The sequence below is a fragment of the Protopterus annectens genome, chromosome 2.part2 (assembly GCF_019279795.1).
Source record: "Protopterus annectens isolate FY-2018-M chromosome 2.part2, PAN1.0, whole genome shotgun sequence".
In the NCBI taxonomy this organism is placed as follows: domain Eukaryota; kingdom Metazoa; phylum Chordata; order Ceratodontiformes; family Protopteridae; genus Protopterus; species Protopterus annectens.
The window spans coordinates 361,378,175-361,399,681 of NC_056730.1; positions in this window are offsets into that span (position 1 = coordinate 361,378,175).

Here is a 21,507-nt window from a genome sequence, read left to right on the forward strand (position 1 = left end):
AAGCATGAGCAACAATGCCCATCCAGTTTTGCCAGAATACCATTCACTAGTTCATGTGGTGTGTTTCCAGGCTGTTCTTAAAATATCCAAACCAATATTTGCCCTGTTCCATTTTACCAGCCTGTTCCATGCAGTGGCCACTCTGCCAGTGAACCACTCAACACACCTTCCATTCCCACAGATATTTCCACAAAGGAAATCTGATGACTCTCTAGCACTTCCCGGCAACCCCAAAAACCCCTATAATCAGCTATCCCCATATACCCGACACGTCTGAGCAAGCTCACCTCCCAGACCACTGCAAAGGGTACTGCACATGACCAAGTGCTCTTAGTCTTTCACAATAACTCAGACTTCCACTCTTATGTAAGTCCTTAATGTGTTTAGGCCAAAATACATTTTAAATATAAAATTGCACTTATTATTTTTTTTATTTATTTTTATCAAGAATCAACTTAATGAGCTAAACAAACTGTTGGGAAACCATCAATATGTGTACATATAGTTTAAAATAGCCCTTTTATTATATTTATTTTTTTTTTAAACCAAAAACTTCATTTCCCAGAATCATCTCAGAGGCTCCTCAGAGCCATTAAGCATTATCGTCACTCTGTCTCTGTTACTATAGCAACCTGGGAGCATCTGTTTCTGTTAGTGCGTCTATGTACTGCATACCAGAGGCTCGTGATGCACCTAAAGCAAAGCTTCACTTCACTGCAACTTCAAGCCAAAATTCCCTCCCTTTCAGTGAGGCAGCAGCCAGGAAAAGAACGGAGAGCAAGCAGATAAAAAAGAAAAAAACTCCCAACAAGCTGCCACAACAAGAGATAACACATTCTTCCAGCCTTCCCACCTCTCACTCAGCAGATGTATAAACAAACTATTCTCTGCCAAAATATCCCAAATCACAGTTTTATCCACCCCTTCCCCTGGATCCAGGCTAAAACACCAAATGTCTCTTTCTAATACACAAGCATCAGTAAACCTCAGTAACAAGCCTCAACCCACAGCTTCCCAGAGATGAAAACGGCAACATACAACAGCTGCCAGACACAGCTGCATCCACACATACCATGTCAGGCTTAATCAAACAGCACTCAAAGCTATGATACCTGCCATAATTGATATTACCTATGTTTAGACAGAATAATAATGACATTTGTACTAGCTGCCAGACACAGCTACATCCATGCATACCATATCATGATTGATCAAACAGCACTCATAGCTGTGATATCTGTCATAATTGATATTATCTATATTTAGACAGAATAATGATGATATTTGTAGTAACTGTCAGACACGGCTGTATCCACGCAACCATATCAGGATTGATCAAACAGCACTTGAAGATATGATACCTGCCATAATTGATATTAACTATATTTAGACAGAATAATGATGACATTTGTGCTAAGAGCTTGCTGAGCTTGCTACTATTATTTAACCAGAATATACATGACATTTCTAAATCATAATTTAACTGAAGAAGGCATTAGTCTCCATGACAGCATTTTTTTTTTCAAAACACTCTACTGTTACTATTATATATGATGTTAATTTGTTACATTTGAGTCTGAACTCTGATGAATGGTACCTTGTTAAATTAGTTAATTAATTATTTAAATTATTATACGTAAAATCAATGAAAAAATAACAAGATAAGTATTCAATGAGTTCAAGTAGGGGAATAGAAACTTCTATGTTTGTATTATATGTTGCTTTGTTTGGTTTATATATAATGTAAATAGTAACCCATCTTGACCTACCATTGTGAAGAATTATTGGACTCTGAACATTCTGAATAAATCGTTACTGTTTCTCAGTTGTTTAAGAAACCCTCCTTTTTTAAATAAAAACAGATGACAAGTGATATACCATATCAGCTGATACTTTGAGAAGTGTAGTTGTAAGAGTTATTTTTTTGGGACAGCTATCTTGGAATCAGTTTTTTGTTTCTTCTTTCTAGCATCAGTCCAATGATTTGTTTATTTTATTCTGTTGAGAGTAGGGGCCATCCATTCCATTTCTTCTGGGTTAGGCACTATGCTGTTTTTGATGAACATAGCTTCTTCTAAGTCATTAAAGGTTCTCATCTCATTGGCTAAAAGTATTTATATCTTGGCTGGAAAGGCCAGCTGTGCTTCACTATTGTTTTGTTTCAACAGTTTTATTCTTGGCCAGACTTTTTTCCTTTGTTCTAGTATTCTGGAAGAATAATCATTGTCAAACCTTATCAGGCTTTGATTATATTTTAAGGGTGATTTTCTCCAAGCAGATTTTAATATTAGTTCCTTGTCCAGAAATGAAAGACATTTTATAACTATTGGTCTAAGTTGAGTATTTGTTGAGTTAGAAGCAGGTTTCCTCAGTGCTCTATGCACCCTTTCAATTCCAAATGAAAGTCCCTCTTTCAAATCTAAAAATTCAGAAATCCAGGTTGTTAGGAATGAAATAATGTCTTCTCCTTCAATGTTTTCAGGCAGACCAAAGGTCCTTTTGTTGTTTCTCATTTCCCTGTTTTCTAAGTCATCTATTTTGTTAAGCAGCCATGTATTCTGTATAAGCAGAAATTCTTTTTGGAATTCTTCCTCTTTGAGTCTCCCTTCAATGTCATTTAGAGAAGTCTCCATATTTGTTATTTTTGTATGGTGTTGCTGTAATAGTTCCTTAAGAGTATCAGTCTGTTTTTGAAAATTTAATTTGAGGTTTTCTAAGTTATTTTTAAAGCCACCATTCTTCAAAGATAGTTCCTGTAAGCCAGATGTTATTAATTGCAGTTCTTTTTTCAAAGCAGCATCTGGATGAGAATTCTTTGAGTTGTTCATATTCAGTGATTCAATATATCTCCAAGTTACTTGACAGGAAAATTTTATATATCTCCACCAAAATTGATATTTATGAAGTTTAGTAGTTTATCTATAGATTTATGATGTTTTAAACTTGAAAATAATAAAATTGTCCCATATTATTATAGTAGTTTATGGAGCTCTCAAAATTCACTGCTTTCAGTTGGCCATCTAGGGTCTGCCCCAAATATCAGGCTTTCTTTTCTTGCCTCCATTAGTACCTGCTGTACCTCCTCAGAAAACAGGTACCTAAAATGAATTAAAACCCTATCATTCAGGCAGTCAATTAAAGATGACTGATGTCAGGATGTGTCAAACACCCCTGTTCTTGTGTGAGTAGATTCATTCTATGAGGAAGCCTGTGGTAACTACCCCTGTCCATTTTCAAAAGACGGGAGAACCACGGTTGCCTGGGCCAGAAGTAAATCACCACACTGATGTTGGGAGATTCCTTCTGAATCTTTGGAAATACCCTGGATATTAGTGGAAAGGGTGGAAAGGCATACAGGAATATTCCTGTCCAAAAAAATAAAAATAAAGAAAAGATAGCTATCTTCCAGGCTTTTTGCATAGAGTGCTGGAACACAATTTTGCTAGTTGATTTTTCAGAGAGGAGGCAAACAGGTCAAATTGAGGAACTCCCAACAGATGGATTAAATCTTGGAAGACCCCAGATCTATTTTTTTGTGAGGGTCTGCTCTAGTTCTGCCCAGTTTGCCTGCCACACAGTTTTGCTTTGCCAGAATGTAGGATGTCTATACAGTGAGATTGTGCTGTGAAGCTATATCCCAATCTAACATGGCTAGTCTGCAAAGGGGGTACGATCTGGTACCCCTTGCATTTTGATGTACCACATCACTGTGGTATTGTCTGTAACCACTTGAAGGTTCAGAGAATTGAGTGCCTTCATCGGGGCAAACATCTTCTTGATATTTATGTGCTTGCATCTGTCCTTGGTGTTCTACACCACTTGCATTTTTATCTCTCCTGAAACTGCTCCTCAAGCAAAGTCTCAAGCATCTGTGATGACTGACTGCTTTGTGTTTTGGAGCAGGGAGAAGATGAGACCTTGCTTTAAGGATATCTGTTTTCTCCACCAAGTGATTTCTCTTCTGACAAACCGCAGTACTGGGATATGAAAAGATAAAGGGTATTGATGCTGGGACCAAAGAGATTTCAGATACCATTGTATTTTTCTCATGTGGAGTCTTCCCAGGGTATCATGAGGATGATAAATGCTATGAGACCCAAATTCTGGTAGTGACTGAAGTCTGAGTGGGAAAAACTTAGACATAGATCTAAATAAAGATCTATTTTTCCTGTGGAACAAAACGTTCTTTGAACTAAGGTGTCTAGTTAACATCCCAGGAACACAATCCTGTGGGGGGGGGGGGGAGTCAACAAAGACTTTTGAATGTTCTCTTGGAATCACAGCATGTACAAGAGATCTCTTACTCAAGAGACAGATTCCTGAAATTTTAAAAAAGACACTGCAAAAATAAGCAAGTCATCTAAATATGGAAAAATATAGATACCCTGTAGCCCTGCAAGGAGTTATAACTGGAGCCAAACACTTTGCGTACACTCTTAGTGCCATGGATAGTCCAAAGTGGAAGGCAGAAAACTGATAATATGATTCAGACACACAAAACCTTAAGAAACACAAGGATTAATAGGAATGTGATTATCATCTTTTAAGTCTAATGCTATCAGGGAACTTGAAAGAGGAAGAAGAGGAAATAGGTGGTAAAGTGACATTATTTTAAATTTGGGCACTATCAAATATAGGTTGAGGATAGAAAGATCCAAAACTGGTCTCCAAGCATTTTCTTTCTTTGGGACTAGGAGCATCTTTGAATAAAACCTCTTCTCTGCTTGGAAGGAGGAACTGGTTCTATCACTCCTTGGGAGGGCATGTGATGAAGAATTGCTAGAAACAAAACAAGATGATCTGTGGGATAAGGAATGACCCACTGGAAATGAGGAATTTCATCTCACTGCCATCTGTAACCCTGATGAAGGATTTTCAGAATACGTTTGTCTGAAATAATTGGTTGCCAAGGAGAAAAATAGAGATTTAAACCTTCTGGAAGAGAAAGAGGGGTCAGGATGGGAGAGGATCTTGAATAATCATTCAGACTTGTTGGATTGTCTTCAGTTTTGGGTGGTTTGAGACTTCTTTTTGGAACCTCCTTGTCACTTTTTCTTCAATGTCTGTTTACCTGAATTCTGTTGAGACTGTTTGTTCTGTTTATTTATTTATTTATTTATTTTATTTTATTTTTTTTTTTTTTGCTATACCTGGATGAGAAAGAAAATCCCTTAAGCAATTTGGAAAAGGTGGGCTGAAAAATCATAGAGAATCCCTGGATAAGCTTTCCCCTTTCATCACCCTTTTTTATCACCTCTGCAGCAGAGAGGCCAAATACTAACTCACTATCGAAGGGAGAATGTAAAATCTAATTTTTAACATCATCTGGAAGGTTATGAAAATGCAGCCAAGCAAACCCCCTTAAAAACATACCTGTGGCTAAAGTCCTGGAAGATGTATCAACAGAGTCATACACACACTGCAAACAATGAGTAGTGACCTGTGCAACAGAAGTTATTTAAAGCAGATTTTTCTTCACAAGAAGAAACTGTGCATAAAACATTCCTCACATTTTCTCAATTTGACAGAATAAACTTTACCATGTGAGCCTGACAATATATAATTCTGAAATTCAAAGTTGCAAAAGTATACACTTTTCCCCTCGTACATTTATTAATTTTCTCATCCTTATTAGAAAGAGTAGGACTGGAATTAACTAAGTGCTTAGCAGCAGAGGAACCAGCTAAGGCTACAGCTGCTGGATCAGGTTTGGGAATAGCGTATTACAATTTAAAAGACTGAGGAACTTTACACATCCTATCTGCTTTTGTAGGGACAGCTGGAAAATTGCAGGCAGTAAGACACATCCTCTAAAGCTGACAAGATATGTGGAATGATTATAGGTTCTGGAAAATCCTTCTGTAACAACTCATATTATTTTGTGAGGGACAGATAAACCACAATGTTTTCTCTCTGGAAACACTGGGACATTCTGGCAATAGTCTCAGAGAAAGAGAAACCCCCATAAGGAGAATCAGAAAGAGAGCTCTCCTCTGAGTCTGAATCAAAACTCTGAGGGCAAAATCCTGAATCCATCCTTGCTTCTTCCTGTTCAGATTCTGAATCTTCAATCTCTCCAGGAAAGGTGGCATTCTTCTTACTTCTACCAAAAACTATTCTACAAGAAGTATCAATAGCCTGACTCAGACTCTGAGCCAGTCCCAGTAAATTACTCCTATTCAAAGAAATTTGAGGAGTAGATGAATGCTTGGTTTTCTGTTTATTTTTAACAGGAAAAAATGGGCCCACTGTGTTACTGATGGCAGCTGCTGCTTCCCCAGGGATGGACACAGCATTCTAACACAACAGGGAAATCTTCCCTGTTTCCTCTCCCAGGACCGACAAGAGTAGTTCTTTGCCCACTGAGAAGACCCTAACACCCAGAGAGGATGTTGTTAACCCCACTCTATAGTGGCTGTAGGTGCTGCACTAGAGATATCCAGGTTAAAAGTTGAGTGGTCTGAGGCACAACAAATGGCCACAGCAGAGTCACCCAGCTGGGGCTGAGGCAAATTGCTTTTTCTTTCTGTAGCTGGAAGAACTAACCCTGGGAGTGACAATCTGTTCGATGGTCAAGTTAAAAATGATGCCTCTATCCTGGGGGATCCAAGCAACAATGACAGTAAAACTACTAGTCCACAAAAGTTAAATTTTTTTGGCAGAAAAAACACAGTAAAAAGTATTTTCAAATGATATGGCAGACTCAGAATCTTAAAATAAATAGAATTTCTCCACAGAAAATAGTTTAGCAGTTAGATGACACAAGTTTGAAACTGACAGAAACAATGACAGCTCCATTTAAAAGTACTTTGCAGTCTCCATACAGTCCATTGAGATACAGCACTCTTAATTTTAAAATAACTTTCCTGAAGAGGAACATAATAAAACAACAGTAAAAAATAAGAAAATGGAATTTTTTTCCCCAAAGAGAACTTATGTGCGCAGCTAAAGAAAGCACAAGTCGACCGTCAATCCTTAAAAGCCTAAGAGGAGCATACTCTTTGTCTGCAGTAAAAGCTCTGAAGGCCTTCTTGTCCAAACTAGTCCTTTAGTCAGCTGAGCTCGAGCAGATTAACCATTTGGGCATGTGGAAGGTGCCCTGAGGCATTCGAAGCTGACCAGCTGTTATATCCTTGGCAGGATATAACCCATATAGCTAAGGTGACTGCAATAGTGATCAATATGAAGAACATCAAAAGGCTGCAGAAACCAAAAGCTGCAGAAGTGAACCTGCACTCTAAAGAGAGCATACAGAATGTATTTGGTATAGTTAGTGTTGAATGCAGTGCACAGATTAATTCTCAACCAACAGATATGCCAATTTTATCTCATGTAAAAGAAAGTGCGTTGTCAGCACAGAACCTAAGAAATGTTCTGACAATGAAAAGTGACACAATAATAAGGAATACATCCACTGAAGAAAGTATTTTTAACAGCAAAAATAATACCAAGATAGATTATAACCATGCTAATACAACAATTTACCAAGCTAATAGTTCAAAGTGAGATACCCTTGAGGAAAAGGATGATGTATTGCATTCAAAACCCAATATGCTATGTCTGCTCCCAGTTTTCTCATATTGCTATGTATTACCTCAACAGACTTGAAAAAGTGAGTAAATATCTGCCAATGAAGTAGTGAACCAGCTGAGATGGAATATGGATGGCCATTGGTGCTCATGACCACAGGTATGAGCTGGAGTGGTCATGTGCTCTAGTGTCTCCTAGTGACTTTATGGGGTCTGTATACTGCAATATTGGAAATTTTTAACAGGAGGAATCCACACACATGCACATAAAAGTTAAGTCATGCCACTTTCTTACAAAAGGAAGAGGTATGGAGAGAGAGAGAGCGAGCAAAAGAGACAACTGTTGGATAGGAAGCAGCGACCATTTAAGACAGAGTGTACAATGAGGAAGAGATAGAAAATGGACTATTGGAGACCATGGCCAGATTTCAACAGATGCACAGGCTAGGGCCTGTAAATATAATTGTGCAGACTAAAAATAGATTGTGACATCCCCTGCGCTGGGCCAGTAATCAAGGAGCCTCAATCCTCACATTGACACCGGCCAAGGATGTTCACCTGGAACCAAAATGGATACATACAGTATTTCCAGATGCAGCTTTCTGCACCAAGCACAGTTTCCCTTAAGAGCACACAAGGAACACACTCAGTCCAGGGTCTGGAATTCCTTCTCTTTCTCTCCAGGCCCCCAGTAAGACCCCCCACTGGAACAGCTGTAGAGTTGAGTCCTCAGCCAAGTGTCCAAGACCAAGTCCCCCATCACCCTCTCTGTGAAACCAGTGCTCTATGTCCCTACTCCAAGTAGCTGACACACACACTCTTTGAGATTTGATTTTCACACACACACACACACACACACACACACACACACACACACACACACACCTGGGAAAAGCTGGCATGGATTTACTACCTATGCTCCTCTGCCAAGACTACAAGGTAGTTACTGCCACCAAGACACTCCAACGTCAGTTACTCTAAGGGTCTTGCAAGGGTACCCAATTATACTGAGTAAAATTAATATTAATATAAATGGTAATGTTAACCAAACAGAAAGGCTATCAGGAGCGATCACTAAATAAATAAATAAGTAAATATAAGCACTCTTGAAGGTTAAAATATTCTCTGAAAGACCAGCCACAATGAAACATTTAAATATATTTAATAATAAATAACAAAAGAACATGAAAATACTGAATATCTATTTACAATAAACATAGTTTCAATCATAGGAAATAATAAAATAACACAAATGAATAGATTCACACAGATACAGAAAAACAGTAGTTAACTAATCTCAATATATTTTCCAGACTGATCCAAGGAATTACTATTCCCTGATTACTTACTAAAGCAAGGCAAGATGAAGTAGGTGAGTGATCCTTCCATGTCAGTTTTCAAAAACAGACTCCTCTGAGACTTCTGTCTCATCTAGGATTAAAACATCATTAAGTGCTGAAGTACAGAATGACATCACATACATCTGGTCATCTAAATTCTGGTTCCCATACTACTTCTCTTTACTAGAACACAGACAGAATCACAGCATTAATCATAACATCAGTAGAATGAATAGAATCATGGACAGGCCTCAAAAAATTTGAAGGGAATGAAGCAAAGCAATTTTGTTCAGCTACACTGTGGTATTGACTTGAATGACAAAAAAGTTTAATTTGACTTTGACTTAGAAACTGAACCAGAATCTTACACATATGTGTTACCATACACACAGATAGGACTTTGCTAAGATATGTTATAGCATCTGGAAGCGATAAAACCATTTCAACACTTCCACCCTTCCAGAGAAGCAATTAGTTCACTGCTAAGGACAATACAGCAGGATTCCTGCTCCTTGTTTTCACAGACATTTTATCTCTTGATGCAATCAGAACTATAAAATACAATCTTTCTGGTGTACATTAAGTAGTTTAATTTCAGGATATTTTTTCTAAAAGTTAGCTGGGGCTGAGCTTACTGTCTTCTCTTCCAGTATCCTCTGTTATAATATATACACGCAATCAGTTCCAACAGTATAGTCTGACATACATGTATATTTCTTTTCTGTCCAGCAAGACACACTGTTGGTACATTTTTAACACAAGCAGCTTTGCAAATACATTTTTCAACAGAAGCATCTGTACAAAATCATTCTTTACAAACCTCCAGCTAATTATGTTGGCATATGTTACACATCCACTGCCTTATTTCTCCTGTCATAGCTGGCAATACCTCACATTATCACATCTCTCCTCCCTTTGAAGACTTAGGCTAGTTTTTCAAGTGACCCTTGAGAAATGTGGCTTGAAAGATATGAGCCTGTCTGGGAACAAATTAACGCTTACCCTGCCTTGACAATCCAACTGCATTGGCATTGCTGATGCCACTATAGTGCTACATGTCGTATCATATGCCTGCAACCCTAGAGTCCACCTTAATAACAACATTTTACTGACTGGCTTGATGTAGCAATGTTAAGGCATTTCCTTCCATGCAGATAGAGTTGAAGTTTCTGCAATGCCCATACTATGCCTAGACATTCTTTTTCTACAGCTGTATAACATTCTTCCCTGGGCTGCAGTCTACAGCTGAGAAATACAAATGGGTGCTCTTGTCCCTCTGAGGAAACCTGGTTGAGTACAGTGCCTACCTCATGCTTCAAGCATCTACCTGCACAACAAGTTCTTTGCTGTAATCTGGACTTGCTAACACAGGGCTTCCTCCCAAAGGTCCTTTAAGCTTTTGGAATGCCTGCTCACAGGCCAGTATCCACACTACCTTATCTTGCCTGTTTTTCCTCATCAGATCTGTGAGTGGAGCAGCTATTGTACTATAATTGAGAACAAACTTTATATAGTATCCCTCTGTCTCCAAGAATGCCCCACCTGCTTTTTGGTAACAGAAGCAGGCCACGCCTGAGTAGCTTTCACTTTGGCAGTTTCTGGCCTGAGCTTACCACTTTTCACTCTATGACCCAAGTAGGAGATATCTGTCATACCCACCTGACACTTACTGGACTTAATGGTCAACTCTGCCCTTTGTGGTCACCCAGGACCTCCCTCACATGCTGAAGGTGCTCATGCCAGAAATTACTGTAGATGGCAATATCATCCAGGTAAGCAAGGGCATAATCTTCTGCTCCTGCTAGGATATGATCTATCAGCGTCTGGAAGGTCCCTGGGGTATGTTTCATCCAAAAGAGCATCTTTGTGAAATCATGTAATCCCAAAATGAGTCACAAAGGTTGACCTCTCTCTAGAGGTGGGAGTCAAGGGCACCTGCCACTAACCTTTGGTCATATCAATAGTGGTCAGATACTTAGCCCCACCCAGCTCCTCTAAGGCTTAATCTGTCCTAGGCATGGGGTGATCATCTGACTCTGCATGACTATTTAGTTTTCTGTAGTCCACACAGAAACTGGTGCTACCATCTTTCTTTGGCACCAGCACCACTGGGGAGGCCCAGGGACTGCTGGATTCCTGGATTACTCCAAGTTCCAATATTTCCTGTATCTCCTCCTCAGAGTCTGTATGCCTCACTCAGGTACCCTGTAAGGGTCCTGCTTGATAGGTCTTTGCAGTCCTGTGTCCATATGGTGCTGCACCACGTGAGTACACCTAGGTTTCCCAGTGAACATGCCCAGAAACTCCTGCAACACTGCTTGGATTTCTCAAATCTGGGTAAGAGATAGCCACTGGGATAGTGTTACCCTTTCCACTGAGGTGTCAGTCCAAGCCTCACTGAGGAGATAAAACACCAGACCCCCCTCAGACTCTTCTTGCCATCCACTGCAAAAACTCAGCACCATGGCCTGGTAAGGCTTCATCATGTCAACATTGTATAGTTCGTGCCCCTGCCTCTTGCCAGCAGGTTTACCATGTAGTTAACGTCACTGACTTTTCTTACCACTTTGAAGGGTCCCTCCCAAGCTGCCTGCAGCTTACTGTGTCTGACAGGAATGAGAACCATAACCTGCTGTCCCACAGCATACTCTCAGGTTCGAGCATTCCTGTCGTACCAGACCTTTTTTTGATGCTGGGCTCCTACCAGGTTCTCCTGGGCTAAGCCCGTAAGCTCCCTAAGCCTTGTCCTGAGGTTTAGGACATATGCCACAACAGACTCCTTGTTAGATTCACACACACCCTCCCACTCATCATGAATCAAATCTAAAGTCCCCCACACCCTATGCCCATACAGCAACCTCAAAGGGTGAAAAACCTGTGGATTCCTGGGGTAACTCACTGTATGCAAACAGATGATGGGGCAAATATTTGTCCCACTTTCTCTTAAACTGGTCTGCAAATGCCTCTAGTATGGTCTTTAGTGTGGAGTTTAACCTTTCCATAAGACCATTAGTCTGGGCATGGTAGGAGGGAGATCTTTAGGTGCTTCACCCCACAGCACTCTCACAGACAAGCCAGCAGGTCTGACATGAAAGTGGCACTTCTGCCAGTCAGTGTTTCTCTTAGGAAACCTACCCTGCTGAAAATCTCTAACAAAGCATTTGACACCTTTTCTGCCTTGATGGAGGACAGAGCAACCAGCTCAGGGTATCTAGTAGCATAATCTACTACTACTAGGATATACTTCTTCCCTGTGGAACTTGGGGTACTCAGAGGCCTTACAATATCCATAGATACTCTCTGAAATGGCTCCTCAATCACAGGCAAAGGCATCAAAGTAGCCTTGCCCTTGTCTCCTGCCTTGCCTACTTTTTGGCACTGCTCACAGGTATTGCAGTACCCTGTTACATCCATTGTGATCCCAAGCCAATAACAGTTTTGCTTAATACATCTTTTAGTATGCTTTATGCTCATATGACCTGCAAAAGGAATGCCATGGGCTATAGCTAGAAGTACCAGACTGTAGGCACTAGGCACTACCAACTGCTGTATTACCTCACCCTCTAGCCCTCCTTCAGGGGCCAACTCTCTATCCAGTATACAGATTCCTCTTTTCCTTGAGAATCAGGTGCCTCCTTAGCTACCTCCCTTAAGCCTCATAAGGCAGGGTCCAAGAGTTGAGCCTGTCTCAATTCTATCTTTGTGACCCTTCCCAGCTCCCTTTCCACAGGAAGCCTGGTATCCTCTAACAGCAGTGGCTCACTGTCAGTTTGGGTACTACCACTCACCTCTGCCCATGCAGTCACTCTGTCCAAGGGAACATCAGTACCTACCAGTAGCTGTGGCTCACCTTCAGTCTCACTGCTTCAGGGTATTTCACTCCCAGAAATAGCCACCTTGCCAGCCCTGTCTTCACATATAGGGTCTGTATGGGTCTCTTCCAGGCTTCCAGACCCACATGCCTGTCTTTAAGCCTGACTGCATGTAACTGCATGCACACAAGGTACTGCATTATCAAAATCATTCCCTATCAGGACATCTGCAGTGATATCCTCAAACTCACCTACTTGCTTGCTTCCTTTTTCACCCTCCCAGTCAAGGTAAACCCTGGCCAGAGGCATTTGTAATGGGGTCCTTCCCAAAGACTGGAGTGGACTGCCCAAGCAAGTCTTGCTCTTCTTTAATCATTGCAGGTTTCACAACGGTTATGTCAGAGGCTGTGTCTCTCTTAGCAGTGGCCTGTTTTCCATCCACTAAGATGGGATATAAACTCCAGTGACAGTTTGGTACCCCTATTGTCTCCAGACAACTTACCACTGACATGCTGTCATTCCCACTTGCTGGCTCCCCCACCTTTTGTTCCCCACCTTGCTTCCATGCACATCTATATGATGCATGGTCCCACTGGCTACATTTAAAACATCTAACCCTCCATCCTGGTTATGTACCTGAACCATAGTGGCTTCCACTGTTACTGGTGGACTCTGTTGGGGTAGTTTAGGCTGCCCACCATGGGTTCCCTTATATCCATGTGCAGTACTGTGCATCCCCTTCTTGTGCAGTGATGCCCTGCTTGCTAAGTAGACATCCCCTTTTTTTCCCAGCTCATCTGCAGATTAGCACTCCCGGTCAGCCAACCAGATTCTCATGTCCTCAGACAAACTGCTAAGGGCTTGTTCATTCACCAGAAGGTCTGCCAGCCCTTCAAAAGTGGTGACCTGATGCCCACACACCCACCTATGAAAATTAGTGCTTTAACTCAGCAATATAATCACATACACTTTCATCTGCCTTGCGTCTATGCTCACAAAACTTTTTTTCTGTAAGCTTCAGGTGTTAACTTAAAACATTGCCAATAAACATTGTTTCACTTTATCTTAGTTTAAACAATCAATATTAGGCAATTTAGAAATAGCAGTTACAGCTTTACCATGGAGTAAGGGGGTCAGGAAACCATTCAGAAATTAATTATTAATAATGGTTCTTTATATGTATTTACAAAAATAAGTACTTTTACAAAATTAACAAATAGATTATTTGGATACTTTATAAGTAGTTTTTAAGTTTATTAATGTATAATTATTTTGGTATATGTTTATATGAGTTAGAGATGAATGAATATGTTTTGCATTTAAACATGATGAATTTTTTAAAAAAAATGCCATTTCCTTTTTAAGAATGTATGGCGGGAAATTAGGCTATTAATTGAGTGATTATTGAATAATTAACAATGTATAAAATGAGTGAGTTGCAATGATAGTATGTATTCTGAAGAAGTTCGCAAGGACGAAACCTAGGTCAATAAAGCAGTGTTTGTTACAGAGTTCGTGTTGTGGCTTTCTGGAGTTGGTTGGTACCTGAAAGTTTTGTTTTGGAGCCTGTTTCATCTCCTCATTGGCATCGGCCTCACCTTGCTTTCTACAACATGGTACCCCTATTGTCTCCAGACAACTTACCACTGGCATGCTGTTATTCCCACTTGCTGGCTCCCCCACCTTTTGTTCCCCACCTTGCTTCCGTGCACATCTATATGATGCATGGTCCCACTGGCTACATTTAAAACATCTAACCCTCTATCCTGGTTATGTACCTGAACCATAGTGGCTTCCACTGTTACTGGTGGACTCTGTTGGGGTAGTTTAGGCTGCCCACCATGGGTTCCCTTATATCCATGTGCAGTACTGTGCATCCCCTTCTTGTGTAGTGATGCCTTGCTTGCTAAGTAGACATCCCCTTTTTTTCCCAGCTCATCTGCAGATTAGCACTCCCGGTCAGCCAACCAGATTCTCATGTCCTCAGACAAACTGCTAAGGGCTTGTTCATTCACCAGAAGGTCTGCCAGCCCTTCAAAAGTGGTGACCTGATGCCCACACACCCACCTATGAAAATTAGTGCTTTAACTCAGCAATATAATCACATACACTTTCATCTGCCTTGCGTCTATGCTCACAAAACTTTTTTTCTGTAAACTTCAGGTGTTAACTTAAAACATTGCCAATAAACATTGTTTCACTTTGTCTTAGTTTAAACAATCAATATTAGGCAATTTAGAAATAGCAGTTACAGCTTTACCATGGAGTAAGGGGGTCAGGAAACCATTCCCAGAGTCCTTGGTCAACATTATACTGTATACATACTCTTTCAAATATATGAATAAGAGTATCAAAATTATCACCCTCTGTCAACTGTGGAAGAAATCTACTGACCTTTATTGCTTCAGTGGTTCAGTTATTCCCTTCCCCTATTACTTCCATGTTCCTGTCAAACAGTCAGCATCTCTCTCTCATGTTGACACTGCATTTCATTTTCTACAGGCCTCCAAATCCTGCAGTCTCTCTGCTGATTTTAATTCCATCTGTTTCTCCATTCCTTTGACCTCCAAATGCTGCAGTCTCTCCACTGATTCTAATTCCAGATGTTTGGCCTCCAGTTCAAGTCTGTTTAACTCTAGATGGATTTTTAAGTCCTCTGAGGAAAAGTTGAACTGTCCTGTTTCTGAGGGCTACAAATTCCCATCACCAGATTGGTCATCCTTCTGGTTGCTGGTCTGAGCTGCGACTTAGGCTGAAATAATGTCCTCTATAGTCAGGTTGGTATGCACCAGCCTTTTGGCTTTCCACACTTTGGCCAACTGGTTCTTTGTCAGCTTGCCATAATCCTCTACTGACATCTTTGCCTGCTTTCCCTGACTAAACTAAACTAACAAAAAATAAATAAAACTGTTGTGAAAATAAAACTCAAAATGTTTACCCTGTGGTTGCTGAGAGTACACACACCTTCAGTGACAACTGCCTACAGGCTACAGAAGTTCAATTAATTTACACACCACTGCTCACCAACATCCTCCTCTGGGCCAGTAATCCAGGAGACTTAATTCTCACACTGACAACAGTGAGAAATGTTCCTTAGAACAAAAATGAATAGACACAATATTTCCAGATGATGATCTCTGCACCAAGCACAATTTCCCCTAAGAGCACATAGGGAAGACACTCAGTCTGAGGTCTGGGTTTCCCTCTCTTGGAAAACAACCCATTGGCACAGCTACAGAGTTGAGTCCTCAGCCGAGTGTTCCAGGCCATGTCCTCCACCACCCTATCTGTGAAACCAGTGCTCTGTGTCACTGCTACAAGAGCTGACACACACACACACTTTGAGATTTGATTTTCACACACACACACACACACACACACACACACACACACACACACACACACACACACACACACACACACACACACACACAAACACACACACACCTCTGGGAAAGGCTGGCACAGATTTACTAGCTATGCCCCTCTGCCCAGACTATAAGGTAGTTAATGCCACCAGGGCACTCCAAAGCCAGTTACTCTAAGGATCTTACAAAGGTACCCAATTATACTGAGTAAAATTAATATTAATACAAATGGTAATTTTGACCAAGCAGCAAGGCTTTCTCTATATGACCAGCCACAATGAAAAGTTTAAATACATTTAATAATAAATAATAAAAAACATGAAAATACTGAATATCTATTTAAAAGTACAAATATAACTCTGTCATTGTCCATGTTGGTGTGAATGACCTGAGCCGTACCTCCCTGGACTACATGAAAATAGACATGGAAGAGCTCTCTGGTCACGTAGCCCAGGCCAGTATGACCCTGACCCTGAGAAGCATCTTGTCTTCACCAAGATCGATACCACGGTATAAAGAAAAATTATCAATTTCAACAATTGGCTAAGTTTCTGGTGTCATTCAAAGGGGAACCAGTATCTGTCTGCCTGGGATAACATGGCTCGACAAGCCATGCTGCTTTGCTAGAGATGGCTTGCACCTGTCACCCTTAGGCTTTTGAATACTGGCCAAGGCTCTTGCCACCCCCATAGTGCCTTTTTATAGGCAAGGCTCAAAAGACAAACCCACCGCTGTAAATAGTACAAGTAACAAAAAACTGAGGGTAATGCTACTCAATGCTAGAAGTCTAAACATCAAAATGCACGCACTCGAGGCACTCCTCAGTATGGAAAAATCGATATATGTGCAGTAACAGAAACCTGGTTTAGGGCTCCAGAGAGCAACCCAGCACTACCAGGCTACAACTCATAACATACATTTCGGCCACAGAACCCGGACCAAAATACAAAAGGCAGGGGCGTATCCATATTCATCAAGGATACCCACACCTCCAGGTTAGTGGCACAGCACAATGCTTCAGAGATCATCAATGTGCAACTAACAATGGTCAAAACTGCAATTCAAATTTTAGCTTGCTACAGATCACCCACCATGTCCCAGGACCCCCATTCTGCATTTCTGGAAACACTGGGAAACATAAAGATCCTACCAAACACCCTACTACTGGGTGATTTCAATTACCCAAACATTAACTGGGAGAACTACTCAAATACTAACTCCCTTGCCCAACATTTCCTAGAATTTATAAACTCAAATGCCCTGGATCAACTGGTCAACACTCCCACCAGAGGTGACAACATATTGGACCTGGTCATCACCAGCATGGGCGACCAGTGTTCCACACTGGAGGTCAAAGCCTTGCTGGTTAGATCTGACCATAAACAAATCACTCTGGATATCCACATTCCACCCCCACCCCTGGTCATGGAAACCACTGTGAAAAACTTTTCAAAAGCAAACATTACGTTACTTAAGACAAAGGTGGAAAGTTTCAAAGCCCCCATGCTAAAGGGTAACGCTGTTCAAGCTGCAAAATCTTTTACTAATGCATTCTAAGGGCACCTACAAGAATGCATGGAATGTGCTATCCCAAGCAAAACCAAGACTCATTCCTCCAAGAAAAGGAAACCAGTCTGGTAGACCCCTGCCATAAACAAGCTATGCAACAGAAGGAGGAAACTAGTACAGAAAAGAGTAAAATCCCAAGAAGGGAAGACATCCCTGATCAGTATCAGGAAGAAGCTATGATCCCCTCATAAAATCATCCAAGGCTAGCTTTGAAAGAAAAATTGCCAAGGACTCCAAAGATAACCACAAGGCATTCTTTAGCTATGTCACGAATCTAAGTGGCAATGCTCAGATCTGCTCGGAGGTAGTGCAGAATGGCACAAAATACACCGAACAAACCGATATCATCAACATCCTGGCAGACAGGTTCAGTGCAAACTTCACTCCCCTCTCACCCCCAAAAGGGCCCATAACCATACCAGAAGAATGTAGAGCCCCTGAAATTACAGACACTCAGGTTAAAACAGTCCTATCCAAAGCCAAAAACACAGCATCAGTGGGACCGGATGATGTCCCAGGCTGCATCCTACATGAGCTCAAAGATGAACTAACCCCTCACCTAAACACACTGTTCAAACTCAGCCTCTCCACAGGCTACGTACCCATAGAGTGACGCATAGCAACGGTTATTCTGCTCCACAAAGGTGGAGCCACAACAGACCCCAGGAACTATCACCCTATAAGCCTGAAAAGCTTGGTCTGCAAGGCTATGGAGTGCATCATCATGGAACGCATTAAAAGAAACATTGAGAACCTCCAAACACTGGACCCTACCCAGTTCAGCTTTGTTAAGGGCAGATCATGCCTCCTAAACCTGGTGGACGTCTTTGAGACAGTTACCAAGGCTATAGACGAGGGAAAGGTGGTACACACAGCCTACCTAGACCTCACAAAGGCCTTCTACACCATTCCCCATTCTGCCATTATAGACAAGCTCACCAGCCTGAACATAAACCCCTATGTCACAAGATGGGTTGCCAGCTGGCTCATGGACAGAACCCACATGGTGAGAGTTGCAGGAGCTAGGTCCAAATCTAAACCGGTTACAAGTGGCATTCCCAAGGGCTCAGTCATAGGACCCCTCCTGTTCGACATATACTTCTCAGGGGTACAGGCAATCACAGGAGGACTATGGCTGACCAAGTTTGTAGATGACTGCAAACTAGGGGCTATAATTTACTCTCCAGCTGACACAGACATCTAGCAAAAGGGTCTCGCTGAGATGGATATCTGGTGTCAAAATCATGGCCTCAAGCTAAATGCCAAAAAGTGCATAGTCATCACCTTTGAAAAAAAAAAAGTACCCACAAACTACCACATAGGTGGTAGTCCCCTAAATACGGAAGACGTAATAAGGGATCTGGGGACCCAAGTAGATAGTAACTTCTCCTTTGATAATCACATTGCCAAAGTGGTTAGAAAATCCTTCTATGTGGCCCACCTAATCACAAAAGGGTTCGCATCCAGATCAAAAGGCGTCACTGTGCTCCTCTACTCATCAGTCATCAGACCCATCATAGAGTACAACACCCCATTTGAGATGTACCGTACAAGACACCTGCAACAGCTAGAAAGACCACAGAAGTACCTCACCAAGAGGATCACTGGCCTCAAACAGATGCCCTATGCAGCTCGACTGAAGAAACTCCAGCTGTATTCAGTTGCATACGCCTATTCAGAGGTGATCTCTGCCTGACATACAAGGCCATGTCCAACCCAGAATTGATGGACATGCTCCACCTAAAGAAAACCATATCTCCTAGAGCCACATGCTCTAGGGATATAAACATCACCACAACAATAAATAGGACTTGCTGGAGGGATAGATTCCTGTCCCAGAGACTTCCCATGCTTTTGACAAGATTCCAGTCTACATTGGACAGAGCTCCTCACTAACACTCTTCAAGAGAAACCTTGATGAGTGGATGGGAAACAGAAAGTTTACCCCGGGGATTACATCAGTGGTTCTTCTGAAGAGAGGCACAGGGAACTAATCTAAGGGGGCAGCGAAAGCCAACACAGTCTGGCTAGGCTTATAAATGCCTTCGAGCAGATAGCCTAGTACCTACCTATGAACCTATAATAACCACCATAGTTTCAATCACAAGAAATATTAAAATAACACAAATGAATAGATTCACACAGTTACAGAAAAACAGTACTTAACTAATCCCACTATATTTTTCTGACTGATCTAAAGAATTACTATTCTCTGTTTTTTTACTAAAGCAAGGAAAGATGAAGTAGGTGATTAAGCCTTCTGTGTAACATTTCAAAAGCAGACTGCTTTGAGACTTCTGGCTCATCTACTATTAAAACATCATTTCAGTGATCAATTACAGAGTGACATGACATACATCTGGTCATCTGACTTCTGGTTCCCATACTATCCCCCCTTTGCTTAAAATTGAAACAGAATTTCACACATATGGGTTACCATACACACAGATAGGGCATTGCTAAAATGTTTTATAGCATCTGGAAGCTATAAAAAACATTTCAACACTTCCACCCTTCCAGGGTGGCAATTAGTTCACTGATAAGGCCAATACAGCAGGATTCCAAGTATTTGTTTCACATCCATTTTGTCACTGGCTGCAATCAGAACTTTAAGATACAATCTTTATAGTCTAAATTAAATAATTTAAATTCAGGATATTTTTCTAAAAGTTAACTGGGGCTGAGCTTAACCTCTTTTCTTCCAGTATCCCCTGTTACAATACATACATTTAATCAGTTACAATAGTACAGTCTGATATAAATGTATATTTATTTTCTGTCCAGTAGAACACACTGTTGGTATATTTTTAACACAAGCAGCTTTACAAATATACATTTCTCACCACAAACATCTGTACAAATCAGTTTGATATGCAAATGACTTCTTTACAAAACTCCAGCTAGCTATGCTGGCATATGTTACACATACACTGCCCTAGTTCTCCTGGCATAGCTGGCAATACCTCACATTGTCACATAGACAAAACCACAAGCCGGTGTCAATTGCATTTTCTTATGGCCCAACTTGCCACAAAGAGACTGAGACGTTTTTGTGTGGGATTGTGCTGAACTATAAAATATTGATGTGGAAAACATTTAGTTTGTTGGAAGATGCTGAATGCTTTACTTTAAAAAAGAGAGAGATAAATGTGAATGAGTTATTTTAAACAGCTATTTCAGTGAATTCTGTGAAGAACTTCTTTCATGGGGAAACCAGAAAGACTTGTGACAGTGAGTCTGAAGTTGAATTTATTTATTTATTTATTTTATTTTATTGTACATTTGTTGACCGGGATAGTCCGACTGGATACATGTCCATTTTCAGTGGAGGCCCGGGGAGAAAAGCTCCAAGGGTAAGCAAATACAGCATTACATAATACCAGCATTACATATTACAAACAGACTATTTACAGAGATTACATAAGTAAGCAAGTTAATGAAGTTCCACAGGTTAGAGTAATGATGCTAAGAATGCATTATTTTTATGTTAGTAACCCTCCAGATTGCTACTACACACACACACACACACACACACACACACACACACACACACACACACACACACACACACACACACAAACACACACACACAGAAACACACACACACAGAAACACACACGCACACACACACACATATTGGTCAAAGGTTCCAATTATTAAACAGAAAAAAGTTGATACAACTGATTTAACATCAGCTGATCAAACACACCTGCTTTTTTTCTGTGCAAGATCTTAGTGTAGTGGGGATCAGGGAACTTGCCCTTTTCCCACTATATTGTGATATTGGAGTTTGTATATGTAATTAGCAGGTGGTGTGAGGGCACTGCCCCCCTCCATGTAGGATAGGGAAGCACAATCAGGGATGGTTGAGAAGTATGTGGTTTATTTG